The following is a 16,218-nucleotide window of genomic DNA, read 5'->3' as shown; positions in this document are numbered from 1 at the left end:
TGTAAGCCTATTTCAATATTTTACATTAATGAAATGAAGTATTATTTTTGATGCATATATGTGTTTATGGTTATCTCTGTAATTTGTTGCGTTCCTGTTTAAGTCTAGATCAGTCTATGAATTGAGCTCCTTTGATTTGCATCTTCTTCAATTTTTCCTTTAATCTAGAGCTTCTTCTTAGACCTTGTGAGCTTATGTCTCCCTTTTCTATGCTCTGTTTCTCCTTTCCTTTTTGTTTTGCCTTAGTTGAATGTTCTTTAAGATGAATTAATCTCTCAGAAAGCACTTGCTCTTCTTCTAAAGAAGGCTTAGGAGTCTGGTAAATGTCTTCAATTTTCCTCTTTCCTTTCTGTTTTGCTTGTTTCCTAATTTCAATCAATGTTTCAGAAGGTAATTATTCTTCACTGGTTTCCTTGGTCACACTAGTAGGAGTATCTTGGATTGTTAAAGTTGTTCTTTTCCTCCTACTTTTCTTTGTTGAACCCCCCTCAGTCACTTCAGGAGGGTCTTGGAAGAAGTTCCTAACTAGAATTTTTCCCATGTATCTTCCCTCTCTTTCAAATGATTCTCAACTAGGATCTTAATAAGGCCATGATGGTAGAGATGAGGTTCCACATCATCTATATTATTTTGCACAGTAGTAGACATTTTTCTCAAACTACTCAACAAGAAATAAGGAAGGTTGATAGTTTCATTCTCCAAGAAATTCATTAATAATCTGATATGATACATGTACATGGAGCCATACCTGCCCTCGCATGTAATGAATTTCTGGATGATCAACAACAGACTAGTTCATTTATCTTTTAAGGCTGAAACATGAATTCCTTGTTTAAATCTTGATACGTCCATACCTGGATTACGAAGAATGACCCTCTAGACCTTTTCATCAAAGTCCTTGTTCTCAAACCATCTCTCCCCTTCTTATGGAAGCTCTGTGGCTACTGCAATTGATGACTCTATCACTGGAAATTTGATGTCCCCAATTTCAACTTCTACACCATTGAAAGATCTTGCAAATGTTTTTGTAGCCTTCTTATTATGACCCTTGAACTTCTTAATAAACTATAACCATCTTGTCTTCTTCAATGTGCTCTTAAGTTGCGGGTATCCTTCCATGAATTTAACCCCTTCAGGCTTTGTTCTCACTATAAGACCCATTCTTCCTTCTTACTGTGAAGACACCTTTGTAAATGACAGTTTTACAAGAGCAGAACGATTATGTGAGCGGAAAATAGAAGAGGGTCATGGAGAAAATCGGTGATTATGAAATGGGAAGAATGCTGAGCATGAAATGAGAGTGGGTTTACGGAGCAGAAGTCTGTGTAAACAAATAATGAACCAAGGATTGTAAAACCTGGTGTGAAAGCATGGAGGCAGAGTGTCACTCGTAAAATTTATGAAACTGAACGGAGTTTGAGTTCATAAAAGGCTGCGGAGTGAAACGTCAGTGGGTTCATAAAAAGGCTGTGGAGTGGAACTTCAGTGGAAGAGAGCCGTATTCAATCAGCTCATGTCTACATGATTAGCCGTTTTACCAAGTGTAATGATGATATATGACTAAGTACGAGTTAAACTTGGAAATGGATTATGAGACCATTAGGATTGATGCGGAGGATATGGTGGAGTTAAGGTAGCCATCAAGTCAAATAATTACACGTTATGGAGCTATGATTTACAAACTATACAAATTATGCTTTTGAAATGCTATTTGAAAATAGTTTTGTCCATACCTTGGAATCATACCTCTTTTGTTTTGCTAACTTTTAATTGGCTGCCTTTGTAGGTGTTTTTTAGGTGCTGGTGTCTTCAAAGATATTCTACTTCCATACCTGCATCTTGATTTTATTATTATTTAGCTAATCACTTGACTGTCACTACAGAGGATTAGTTGTGGAATCAGCAATCAGCTGTGGAATCAAAATTTAGCTGCGGAAACTGACATAGTGAATAACATTTGACTTGGCGAATGAATGGAAATGAAAAATGACTGTATGGATGATACATGGAAAGGTGAATATGAAGATAAACTGAAAGAAATTTTATTGATGGAATGTGGTGGCGAGATGGAGCAAAATGACATGCAATGGAATGAAACAAACTGTGAGTGAAATGAGAGAGATTTTTTGGGAAAATATAGGGTGTCAAAATCTTCTTATTTTCACCTTGTATTTTCTATATAAGACTGCCAATCAGTGATTGGTTTTCAGGCTTATACATTTTTTTTTCTTTTTTAGATGATGATGAAAAAAACAAAGACTAGGCTGATGGAGAAGAATGATTCTTCTTCACCAGCCTCGTTGCAGAATTATCTTAAAAGATTTTATAAACTCCTCCTTTGAGAGTGGCTTATAATAGATCTTCAATCTATGAGCATTCGCAATGAGAGGAGTTTGATGCTCATCAATTTTTTTGATTCTTACTGCTCCATTACTAAAAACTTTTTCAATCTCATATGGCCCAAGCCAATGAGTCTGAAATTTACCTTGAAAATCTTTGAACTTTGAATCAAATAGCAATACCCAATCTCCTTGAAAGTTTTTGTCCTTGATGTATTTTTCATGCCACTTAGCTCTCTACTACTGAACTAGATCAGTTCTTTGAACTGCTTCTTGTCTAATCTCATCTAGTTCATTCAACTACTCCAGTGTATGCTTTTGAGCTTCTGATAGATCCATTCCTAACTGAACTGCCATCTTGAAGGTTTTAACTTGGAACTCAATGGGGAGTAGAACTTCCTTCCCATAAACAAGTTCATAGGGAGTGTGTGTCGTTGTGTTCCTCCATGTAGTTTTGTAGTCCCATAAGGCTTCAGGAAGCCTTTCTGCCCAATCTCTTCTATGTAGATGCATAGTCTTGGTAATGATTCCTTCAATTACTTTATTTGTGGACTCCACTTGACCATTTGCTTGCGGATGATAAGGAGTGGATTTCCTATGCTTGACCTTGTACTCTTCCATAAGCTTCTCCATCATTCTAGATGTGAATTTACTTCCTTGATCTGTCACAATTTCCCTTGGAACACCAAAGCGAGTAAAAATATCCTCATAAAGAAAATTAACTACTGTATTTTCAGTAGCAGAAAATAATGCTTTGGCTTCTACCCATTTAGTGACATAATCAGTACATACCAATTTATAATTTTTCTACTTAGATGGAGGATTAATAGGTCCAATAAATTCTAAACCCCATTTTTCAAGGGGTTCGATGAGTACCTGAGGTTGTAATGGCATCTCATTTGAGGGGGTAGGTTTTCCTGGCCTTTGGTAGTTGTCACACCTTTTGACATATTTTTTTGCATCTTTGAAGAGGGACAACCAATAATATCCTAAGGAAAGGATTTTATAAGCTATCCTCTTGTCAGCAAAGCATCCACTGCATGGTTCGTCATGATATGCTTTGAGAATATTAGGCATTTCATCTTCCCTGACACATCTTTTGATCACAAAGTCTAGCCTTGTTTTAAACAATTCGTTAGAAATCCATGAATATCTTGAACTATCCTAAATAATCTTTCTTCTTTCACTAGGAAATAAATGTTGAGGTAGTTTTCCTGTAACCAAATAGTTAGCCATTTTTGCAAACCAAGGAGTTTTAATAGTTACTGCAAACAAGTATTCATTAGGAAACTTATCCTCTACAGGAGAGTCCTCTTTGATATTCTGAATCCTAGACAAGAAATGAGAAACTGTGTTTTGTTTCCCTAGTCTATCTAACACAGTAATATTGAATTCATGTAAAAGTAAGAGCCATCTTGTAACTCTGCCATTAGTAATAGGTTTGTTCACTAGATATCTAATTGCAGAATGATCAGTATGAATAAAATTTTCATAGCTTGTTATATAATGTCAGAACTTATTCATTGCATGAACAATAGCTAAGAACTCTTTTTCAGTCACAATATAATTTAACTCAGTGGGAGTCAAATTTTTATTGGTATAGTAAATGGCATAAGGAACCAAGTCTTTTTGTCCCAGTACAACTCCTAGAGCTGTATCTGAAGCATCTGTAGAAATATGGAAAGGAAGTTTCCAATTTGGTCCTCTCAAGATAGGTGCTTCAGATATTCTTGTTTTCAAAGCTTCAAATGTTGATTGGCAATTAGGACTCCACTTTAATTCACAGTCTTTTGTAAGTAGTTTGAAGAGTGGAGATGCTATTTTGGTAAAGTTTTATATAAGTCTTCTATAATATCCAGTAAATCCTAGAAAACTTCTAATATCTTTTTGACAATTTGGAATAGGTAACTTGGAGATGACTTCAACTTTGGATTTGTCTACTTTAATCCCATCCCTTGAAATATGATGTCCCAAAACAATACCTTCAGTAAACATCATAAAGCATTTTTCATGGCTTAATGAAAGGTTTGTTTCTTTACATCTTATAAGGAAATTTTTCCAATTTTTCCAAGGTTCCTTCAAATGTATTACCATAGACTGTAAAATCATCCATATATACCTCTACACAATCATGGACTAGATCAGAAAAAATTCCTAGTACTGCTCTTTGGAATGTTGCAGGTGCATTACATAATCCAAAAGGAAGCACTCAGTAGGCAAAAGTTCCCCATGGACAAGTAAATGTAGTTTTGTCTTGATCTTCAGGTCCTACCTGAATTTGATTTTAACCACTGAAACCATCCAAAAATGAAAAGTGCTTTTTTCCTGCTAATGTATCTAATACTCGATTGATAAAGGACCAATGAAATTGAACCTTCAAGGTTGCTTTATTCAGTTCCCTATAGTCAATGCACACCCTCCATTTACCATTATTTTTGGGCACTATCACCAAGGGAGAAACCCATCGGCTATCTGAGATTGGGTAAATGAAGTTCACATTGACTAATTTCTGGAGCTCTTCTTTCACAATCTCCCTAAGATTTGGATTCATCCTTCTCTGAGGTTGTATGATTGGTCTACTATTTTCCTCAATATAGATATGATGGATGCAAGTATTAGGGTCAATACCTTTCATATTAGTATACTCCCATGCAAATGTAGTAGAATGTTTTTGTAAGATTTTGGTTAGCTCTTCTTGTTGTAAATTTTCCAAGTTTTTGTTGATATTCAATGTTTTACCTGGAAAAATTTCAACTGCAGTACTGCCAAACTCTTCCATAGAGTAGAGAGACATTTGCCTTGATGACAAGTATTCAATATCATAATCTAACTAAACTTGTGTGTGATCATATTGTGAATATGTTTCAAAATTTTCTAATGTGTTCAGTGACTATCCTCACTAACTTCAGAGGGAGTAAAGATAGGTTGTATAGCATCTTCATCATCAACCCATTCATTTTCTCCTACTTTTGTAATTTCTTTTGCTAGAGGATACAAAGTAAATTTCTTTGTTGAACTACCATCAGAAATGTACATGTCACCAGATCTACAACTAATAAAAGCATCAGTTGTGGCTAGCCACGGTCTTCCTAAGATGATTGGGTGTCCTCCTAGATTATTCTTGGGATTCAAGATCATGAAATCCACCAGATATTCCCAAGAATCTAAGGAGACCAAAATATCTTCCAGTAGACCATCTGGTTTGATTACTGATCTATCTGCAAGTTGCAGTAAGGTAGGTGTGATAAGAAGATTAGGAAGTTCAAGCTGTTCCATAGTCTGTCTACTCATAATGTTTATAGCAGCCCCTAAGTCAATCAATGTATTTGGAATTTCTATTCCATTTATATGTATCTTGACAATTGGACGGCCTGGATCCACATATTTCTGCATGGTAATCTTTCCCATCATGATATCTACTATTTTTCCTACCAGATGGATTCTTTTTGTGTCTCTTGATTTCCTACCTGGTCTTTTGATACTCAAATCCTTTATTGTTTTTGCTAGAATAGGAATCCCTCTAGTGGCTTTTAGCAAGGGAATCTTGATACAGACATTCTTTAATTCATCTAGGAAATCATCGTCAAGCAACAAGATTCGTTTTCCCATCCCTTGTCAATTTGTAATCTCTCAGGAAAAGGAGGTGTGGATGTAGATACAGGTTGCTCAACTATAGGAGTTGTGGGGGTTGACTCTTTTTGTTTTTCTTTTTGAATGGTTGGGTTTTGAAGGGATGCTTCTTCAAAACTTTTATTGACTTTTAGAGAATCTTCCTCTGAAGTATCTTGCTCTTGAATATCTATAGAAGGTTTTTCCTTTTCTAAAATCCTAGCAAATCTAAGTTGAACATCATTAAGATCTAGAGGAACAATGGTGTAGGTAGGAAATGATTGTCCTTCTACCATGTAAGCATTTTGAGGGTTTTTGTTGTTGGGATTTGGTAATGGTTGGGATGGTAGTTGATTTCGCTTCTGTTGAAATGGAAGCAAGAGTTGAGGATTTTGATTTTGTTGAAGAGGTTTTTGTTGTGGAAATGGCAATGAAAGTAGTGGGCTTTGGTTTGGAAGTTGTGGATTTTGTTGTTGGTTTTGTGGAGGAGGATATCCCTAATAAGATGGAGGATATTGATAATATTGAGCAAATCTCCCATAAGGATTTTGTATCCCTTGTGCCCATGATTGAGAATGATACTGGTTTTGAGGTTGAGGCCAAGGTTGTTGCCAAGAATTCCAATTTGGTGGGGGCTGAAAATTAATTGGATTGTTAAATCCTTGGTTTTGTTGCCCTTACCAAGGTCTTCTTGAAACAAAGCAAAGAGATTCTACAGAATTTGGGTCCTCTTGAAATACAGCTTTAAGCCTTGGGATTGAAGGACAATCCTTGGTCGAATGACTTTCTAAGAAAATCATACATGTTTCTACAACTTTTTCATCTAAGGGACATTCTCTTAGAGCATCTTTATTTCTACATTTTTGGCAAAAGATGGCTAAGGCATCAGCTTCTATTTTCTGCTTGTTCTGAATTTTGAGGGTGCCTAGCTGTTCACTAAGGCTCCCTAGAATGTCAGTTTGAACTCATTAAGCATATTGCCAATTTCTACCCTACTTATTGTCCCAGTTGTAGATTTGTTTGCTCTAATAAGAGAAGAATCTCTAGGCCCTTTTCCAGTTTTAGATTTTCCCCTTGAGAGATGGACACATAGTTCTGCTATGTCACTTAGTGGAAGTTGAGAGATGTCTCCCTTCCCCATCATGTTTAAAATATCTATCCATTCATCTCTAATGGCTTTCAATAAAAGGGCTTTCAAGGTTTCCTCATATAAATTATTCATTTTTGCTCCTTTTAAGTTGTATTGGAATCTCTCAAGCAAATCCTCTAAATTCTCATCTTCTTTTTGCATCATTTTGAATACCTCATCCTTATGATTGGTAGGCAAGCAATAATCTAGGTATCTATCCAAAAATTCCTGCCTCATATCATTCCAAGTCCTAATATATTGAGTGACTTATCCCATAAACCATTTCAGAGCAGCCTCTTTCAATGTTGAAGGGAACAATTTGAGTTTTTGAGAGTCTTCTAAATAGTCATAGGTTCAGCATAAGACTTCAAACTCAAATAGAAATGTTTCAGGATCCTCACTTCGCAATCCATAAAACTTTGGGAGGACTGATGGTGAAATGTTTTTCATTGTTGCATGGGTTTCCTCTTCTACTATAGGGAATTCGAATGAGTTATCTCCTTCCCTATTTCCTCCATTGTTACCTCTACCTCCTCCATTGTTACCTCTACCACCTCCATTATTTCCTCTTCCTCTACCTCTACCCCTTCCTCCAAATAGTGAAAATTCTCCATCTTGCTCTTCTTCTGCCATGATAGTTTCCTCAGAATCTTCTGGCTCTTCTATTAATGGCTGATGAGAGAGAGTTTCTACCTCCTCTTCTTCTCTAGGTAATTCTACTTCTTCCACTACAATAGGCTCTCCTATGGAGGTGAAGAAGGGTTCTTCTCCTAGGTCAGATTTAGTAGATGGTGTGGGAGAATATTCTAATTCAGTTGCTGCCCCTCGAATTCCAGGAATCCTAAGGCTGGGAGTATGAGTATGAGTCTGGGATGGAGGTGTATCTTGTCTATTCCTTGAAGTAGTTGGAGTTGTAAAAATCAAACTTTTGCCCCTAGCTATAAACCTTTCCCTAGAATCTCTTTCTCTATGAATGTCATTTTTTAAATTTTTTATGATTTTAACTAGGCTAATAATCCTTTTTCTGATCTTCCAAATCACACTAGGTGCAAGAAAAGAGCATACTCAAGAAATTATTGAACTAATAATTCTTTTTTTCTGATCCTCTAGATCACACTAGGTGCAATAGGAGAGCATACTTCAAAAAATTATTAATTTCTCCTTCTTCTTTTTTAATGTAAGAGATAGGCTACCTAGTTACACTTCCCTGGCAATGGTGCCAAAATGTTTATTCAATTTAGTGTCCTAAATTACTACATAAGTTATCAATTTGGGAGTCATAAACTGATGAAGTGCGGTGCACTGTATGTGCTATACAACCCTTTTCTTACCTCACTATATTCAGTTTTATCCTGTTTTGGGGTTTTGTTCTTGTTGGTTTCCTAAAGTGTTCTAATGCAATGGAAATCCTAATCTGCTGTTAAAGAAAAAGTTTAAGAATACTTCTAAAGATCAAGTGTGGATGTAGAGTTGAAGAAAAGGTTTATGCTTCTTATGACAATTTCCAAACTTTGAACTTAAGAGATCTTAAAACATGTTGTCTATAAAATCAAAACTTGAATAAGAGTGTAAACATATAGCTACATAAACCAAACTAAAAATGAAGTACTGAAAATGAGGTTACTATCTCTTCTGTCCATCCTAATTGCAGAATTGAAATGTAATAAACTATTGTACTCAAAACCAAAAAGTAAAGAAACTAGAAATTAGTCAATGATTTCATCCCACAATATTTCGTCAATTAACTTCTAAAACGGGGTTAAGCTAAAGACTCTGAAATATCATCATATGGCATGAAAAGAATGACATCTAAATTATCTAATTTGCACACTAATGAAAGCAAAGCCAATTACTCCATCTATAATCACAATATTTCGTCAATTAACTTCTAAAATGGGGTTAAGCTAAAGACTCCAGAAATATCATCATATAGCATGAAAGAAATTACATCTAAACTATCTACTTGCATACTAATCAAAGAAAAATCAACTACTTCACCTATAATCACAATAGCTTGCCAATTAACTTCTAAAACGGGGTTAAGCTAAAGGCTTCGGAGATATCATCATATAGCATGAAGAACTGATATCTAAACTATCTTGAACAGTAAACAAATCTCACTAAATAAAGGCATAAACAACTAAAATTGAAAACTAAAGTTCAGTAGAGGAAGCAAGACTCAAATCACCACTTGATGCAAAAACTACACTAAGAAGCTCAAGCATAACCAAACTTAAAGACCTATTCTAAAGTGCACCTATCTGCGTTAGTAAGAAATGTGACAAGCTGCAAAGACATGTACAAAGTTAGAATGATTATGATCATAAGCAAAACATGAATGAGAGAAAATATACATGAAAAAATATACAAAAACAAAAGAAGAACCTCAGCTATGCAGGGGCCCTCTACACAACTTTGGATTAACATGTTGTTACTTCAAACTATGCTCAAACAGCCATGCCAAAAATGGAGTTTTATATTATGAAACAAAGTAATATGTCTCTTAGTTACACAATAGCAAAATAACGCTATAACAACAGTATCAAGAAGTAACTATCTGTGTTGCAAACGCTTATATTTATAGAGAAAATGGATAATTGTATAACAGAGGAATTTCTTCAGCAATAGACACGTGAATAGGTCAAAATCTGAGGATTCAGCCTCTCGGTTGCCATGAGCAGTAAATCTGTGCAAGGTGGATGTTGGATTGTGTTATGGAGATGGCATGCAGGTGGCAAAAATGGATCCACGAGTTCAGGAACAGCTTCAGGCTTCTTTTATGTGCAAGAACAGAGTCCTAGTTGATGTAGAACTCTCTGTTGGCCACCCTTTGACTGGGACCTTTCCTTCCGACTTTGGCTAAGTAAATAGGACCTCATCCATGTGTGGATCATTCCTGAGCTACCCATGTCTCTCATTCCTCCTACTGACACCCGTAACCTATAGAACAATGAAAATGGCTACGGAATTATGAGTTAGCTATGGAAAGTGGCTACATTCCATAGCTGATAAACAAAACCTAGATCAAATAGCACACACAATGATATAATTTGAAAATCACTCAAATACACTCTTGAAATCAACATGTAACAACTTTTGATAGCTTAGGATGCACTGACATGGGAAAATAGAAGAGAATGGGTTCAAGAAAATGCTGGGAAGAGAGGTAATTTTGAGGCTCAATAGTTACATGAGTGGTTGGGATGGCTTCTAGGATCTTTTTTGTTGATGTGGAAGGTGTGCATGATGTGTTTCGTTAGTTCCACTTCCTTAACTTATACATAGGGTGTCAAACCATATCATAGTAACTTATGATCACATGTTTACCCTGGTTTTCGTGTTACTTGGGTAGATGCGAGAGGAGGGTGTTACATACACAAAGACACTCTAACCTATCAGGACACGGAAATCGGTGTCCATCGCTCTCTGAAAGGTTGAACCGGTGTTGATAAGCCCAAATGGAATTCTCTTGAAGGTGAATGTTTCCCATTTGGTTTGGAAGGTAGTCTTCAATCTATCTAGTTTTGCTAATAGAACTTGATTATAACCAGAGAAATTATTTACTAGCATAAAAATTTCAATCCCAAATACTTTTTGAAGGATCTATTCCATGGATGGCACTAGGTAATTATCTTTATCATAAGCCTAGTTGTGATTTCTGAAATCAATCTTTCCACTGCTCCCCATCTTCTTTCACCACCAGAATCGATCTCGTAGGTCTCCCACTGAACAAGGTCTACCACAAGCCTGAGCGAAACCCCTCAGCAACAAAGGCATCTCCTTGAAGACAAAAACAACTTTGATACCAAATGTAGGTTTTAACCCTGTACATAAATTACCTGCATACGAATTCTAAAACACAGAAAATAAAAAATGCGAGAGCATAACACATAAAACACATATACACAGAGATTTTTCCCTGGATCCCAAAACCAGGACTACCAGCTTGATTTTTCATTATGTTCCTTTCAATCTTACAATACATATTTATACATGCCGAAGCATCCAATACCATGAACCGAAAACCATTGCATCCAAAAACCATGAACCGAAAACCATTGCATCCAAAACCATGTGCGAAAATCATTCACAAAACCATAGGTAGGTCCGCCCAACCTCATATAGGCTCCAAAAAACAAAATTTTCCCGGGTGCTGCCTCGAACCCCATAGAGGGGGGTTAATTGCACCCCTCAAACCCCCTGTGACCCCCACACTATGCAATTGGTGCAACGAAGGGGGGGCTTCGGCCCCCCTCTAATCCCCCAGTTAACTATGTGGGCTAGTTGTGGAAAGAATATAACACAACCCAACATTCTCCCACTTGTTGTTTTATTTCCACAGGGGGCCACAAGAGAGCTTAGTCATTTATATAGCCCTACAATGCCCATTGTTTCTCTACACCAAGAGAACTTCTCAGAGCTCACAAATTTTGTCAATTCATCTGAAGTATTCTTCAAAGTGTCCACCTTTACCAGCAACACCTTTTTGTCTTCTATCATATCCCTCACAAAGTGATACTGAACGTCAATGTGCTTTGTCTTTGAATGATATGCACTTTGGGTTCTTTTCCAAGAAAATTGCACTTTGGCTGTCACAGTCTATCCTTATGGCTCCCTGTACTAACCCCATACTTGAACACAATCTCTGCAACCAAACTGCTTCCTTGCTTGCATGAGTGGCTATCATGTATTTTTCCTTTGTAGTTGATAGTGCCACTACAGATTGTTTCTTACTCATCCAACTAACTGCACCTCCAAATAGGTTAAACACATACCCACTTGTAGATCTTCTCTTATCCAGATCTCCAACCTAATCTGCATCAATAAAGCCACGAATATCCAACACTCTGTCCAATCCCAGTCTTCCTTGTTAGCACAAACCATAATCACTAGTGCCACACAAATACCTAAAAACTCACTTCACTGTTGTCCAATGCTCCTTCCATGGTTTTGACATAAACCTGCTCAATACTCCCACTACATGTGTAATGTCCGGTCTAGTACATACCATTGAATACATCAGGCTACCGACTGCACTTGCATATGGAACACGGGACATGTCCTATTCCTCTTCTTGTGTCTTGGGACACTGTTCAACGGATAACTTCACACCTACAAGAATAGGAACCTTCACTGGTTTACTATCCTGCATATTAAACCTCTACAGTATTGTCTCGACATACTTCCTCTGGTTTAACCAGAGCTTCCTCTTTGCCAAATCTCTTTTAATTTCCATGCCCAAAATATAGTTTGCAGCACCAAGATCTTTCATGTCGAATTTGGAGGACAATTGGGTCTTCAAATCTTGGATAATTTCTTTGTCATTTGCAACTAGCAACATATCATCCACGTACAAGACCAGATAAATAACATGGTCACCAATTAATTTAAAATACACACAATGATCTGCTTTGCTTCTGCTGAAGCCAAGTCCCCATATAAATGTATCAAATTTCTGATACCACATCCTTGGTGACTGTTTTAACCCATACGGAGACTTATTTAACTTGCATACCAGTTATTTCTTACCCTTCACTGCAAAGCCTTCAGGTTGCTTCATGTAGATTTCCTCTTCCAGATCCTTGTGAATAAAGGTTGTCTTCACATCCATCTATTCTACCTCAAAATCAAAAGCAGCAACAACAAATAAAAGTAGTCTAATAGAAGTTACCTTGGCAACAGGAGAAAAAATATCACCAAAATCAATTCCCAGCACCTGGGAATAACCTTTTGCTACCAACCAAGCTTTGTATTTCTCCACCTTTCCTTCTCCATTTGTCTTCTTCTTGAACACCCATTTGTTTCCAATGGGTTTCCTTCCAACCGGCAACTCCACCAGATCCCAAGCCTCATTTTTGTGAAAAGATGCCATTTCATCAACCATGGCCTCTTCTTAGAGTTTTCCATCCTCTGAATCGACTACTTCAAATTTCTGGGATCATCGTCAATAATAGATAAAGCAAAATTTGAATAGAAAGAATATGGACTATACCTTTCCGCCTGCCTTCTTTCTCGAACTAATCTTCTCACACCCGGAGTTTTTGGCTCTTCATCTTTTGATTCCTCTTCTGTCGTAGAGTCTGATTCTTTGTCCTTAAGCTCAAACTCTATCTTCTTAGGTTCCTTTGGCTGGAATTCATGTTTAATAACATCTCTTACCTCTCTGAACACCACATCTCGGTTGTGCAAAACCTTTCTTGCTACTGGGTTCCAAAGCTTATAACCCTTTAAACCATCCTTATACCCAATAAAGATGCACTTTTCATATTTACTATCCAACTTGGTTCATTTCTCTTTTGGAACTTGTACATATGCATCACATCCAAATACCCTCAAATGTGAAAGAGATGGTTTCTTACCAGTCCATACCTCTTGTGGAGTCTTATCCTCCAATGCTGATGAAGGTGATCTGTTGTCTCCACCACCTCTGCCCAGAATTATTGTCCTAATCCAACACCACTGAGCATTCTTCTTGCCCTTTCCATCAACGTCTTGTTCATTCTTTCTACAGCTCCATTTTGCTGAGGTGTGTATGGAGTAGTCTTCTTCCTTGCTATACCACACTTATTACATAATTCTTCAAATCCCTTACCGCAAAACTCTCCACCGTTATTTATCCTCAACAACTTTATCTTCTTCTCTATCTAGTTTTCCACCAAAGCCTTAAATTCTTTAAACTTGTCAAAGACTTTAGATTTATTCTTAAGGAAATATATCCATGCATTCCTTGAGAAGTCATCTATAAATGATACATAGTACACAGACTTACCCAGAACCTTCATAAGTCCAAACACGTCACTGTGGACAAGTTCTAATATTTGTTTTGCCCTCTTACCACTAGAGGGCAAAATCACCTGATTCTTCTTCCCATATACACAATTTTCATAGAAATCAAAATCCAGAGAACTATTACTCATACCTTCTACCATACCTTTACCATGAAGTATTCGAAGGCCCTTCTCTCCAATATGTCCAAGCCTTTGATGCCACAACATGGTCGCCTTTGATGCCACAGCATGGTCTTCTCTCTAGAGACCACTAGATTTTCTGCTCCACTTTTAGGAACCACAGGGCTGTTGCACCCATCAACAACAGTGCTACCTTGCAGCTTCTATAGAGTTCCAATCTGAACTCCCCACATCAATACCAGTGGTCCCCAAACCATCTTGTAGGTATCCTTCTCGAACACTACTTTTACACCTGCATCATCCATCTTGCTTATAGAAATCATATTTCTGGCCAATGTAGGAATATGCAGAACACTCGGAAGTGTTCTAACCCTTCCACCTTGCAACTTCAATTTTACTTTTCTGCGACCAATGATTCCAGCCTTCCTATCATCCCCTAAGAATACATCACCACCATCATATTTCTCATACTCACAAAACCACTCTCTATGGGGAGTGAAGTGAAAGGATGCACCTGAGTCAATCAACCATGCCTCATGATCTACATGTGTACTTGAAGAAGCCAAATACACATCCCCACCTTCATCTGAGGTGGTTTTCACCTCTGCAAAAGGAGCATCATCAGATCCATTTCCTTTATCTAGAGCTTTAGATTTAGAGTCTCTTTTGTAGTTCCCTTCATTTCCGCATTTCTAGCACACCACCTTTACAGGTTTTCCTGGAGATTTAGAACTCCCTCTAGATTTAGATCTCCCACTCGATGACTTATTTTTGTTTATGTTTCAGGACCATCCTCATATAGACAAGGCATCTGGCTCTCCATATTTTTCCATCTCCTCTCCTCCGTTAGCAAGGATGAGACTATTTCATCAAACTGCAAGGCATTTGTATTGCTACCTATTACAATAACCAGACTATCCCATGAATCTGGTAGAGAACACAACAAACTAATGCACTTATCTCCATCTGAAATTTTAATATCAACAAATAATAACTAACTTACCATAGTATTAAATGTGTTCAAATGCTCTGTCACTGAGTCTCCATCTTTCATCCTCAAGTTATATAGCTTTTTCCGCAGCAACAGTTTATTCACTAGAGACTTAGATTGGTACAAATTCCCTAACTTGTCCCACAAAGCCTTTGACATAGCTTCCCCTGATACATTCAGAAATACTGAATCTGAGACACGCAATCATATTTTGCTCTTTTCCTTCTGATCAAATTTCTTCCATTTTTCATCTGGCACTCCCGTTGGTTTAGTACCCCGATCTACCGCGATCCACTGATCTTTATCCACCAACAGATCCTCCATCTTGAGTTTCCACAACTCAAAACTCGAACCATTAATTTTATCGATCTCTATCTTTCCACTACTCGCCATCTTCTTTCACCACCAGAATCGATCTCGTAGATCTCCCACTGAACAGGGTCTACCACAGGCCCGAGCGAACCCCTCAACAATAAAGGAGTCCCCTTGAAGCCAAAAATAACTCTAATACAAAATGTAAGTTTAAACCCTATATAGAAATTACTTGCATAAGAATTCTAAAACAGAGAAAATAAACAATGTGAGAGCATAACACATAAAACACATATACACAGAGATTTCCCTTGGATCCCAAAACCAAGACTACCAGCTTGATTTTTCATTATGTTCCTTTCAATGTTACAATACAAATTTATACATGCCGAAGCATCCAATACCATGGACCAAAAACCATCGCGTCCGAAACCATGTGCGAAAATCATGCACAAAACCATAGGTAGGTCTGCCCAACCTAATATAGGGTCCAAGAAACAAAATTTTCCAATGCGCTGCCCCAGAACCCATAGAGGGGGGTTAATTGCACCCCTCAAACCCCCTGTGAACCCCCCCGCTACGCAATCAACACAACGAAGGGGGGGCTCTGCCCCTCCTCTAACCCCTCACTTAACTACATGGGCTAGTCATGGAAAGAATATAACACAACCCAACACATTTCAATCCCAAATAATTTTTGAAGGATCTATTCCATGGATGGCACTAGGTAATTATCTTTATCATAAGCCCAATTGTGATTTCTAAAATCAACACATAGACAAATTTTGCCAGACTTCTTTCTAATTGGGACTAAGTTGGAACCTAAGTCAAATGTCTAACTTGAAAGATGATCTGAGCATTCAGTGGCTTTCTCAATTCCTTTTTCATAAGGGGTTCCAGTGTTCGATGAACTTTTCGAAATTTCTACTG

The sequence above is a fragment of the Pinus tabuliformis genome, chromosome 7 (assembly GCF_031772625.1).
Source record: "Pinus tabuliformis cultivar Carrire ecotype Pingquan chromosome 7, CPIR1, whole genome shotgun sequence".
NCBI lineage: Eukaryota > Viridiplantae > Streptophyta > Pinopsida > Pinales > Pinaceae > Pinus > Pinus tabuliformis.
This window is presented reverse-complemented; position numbering follows the sequence as displayed.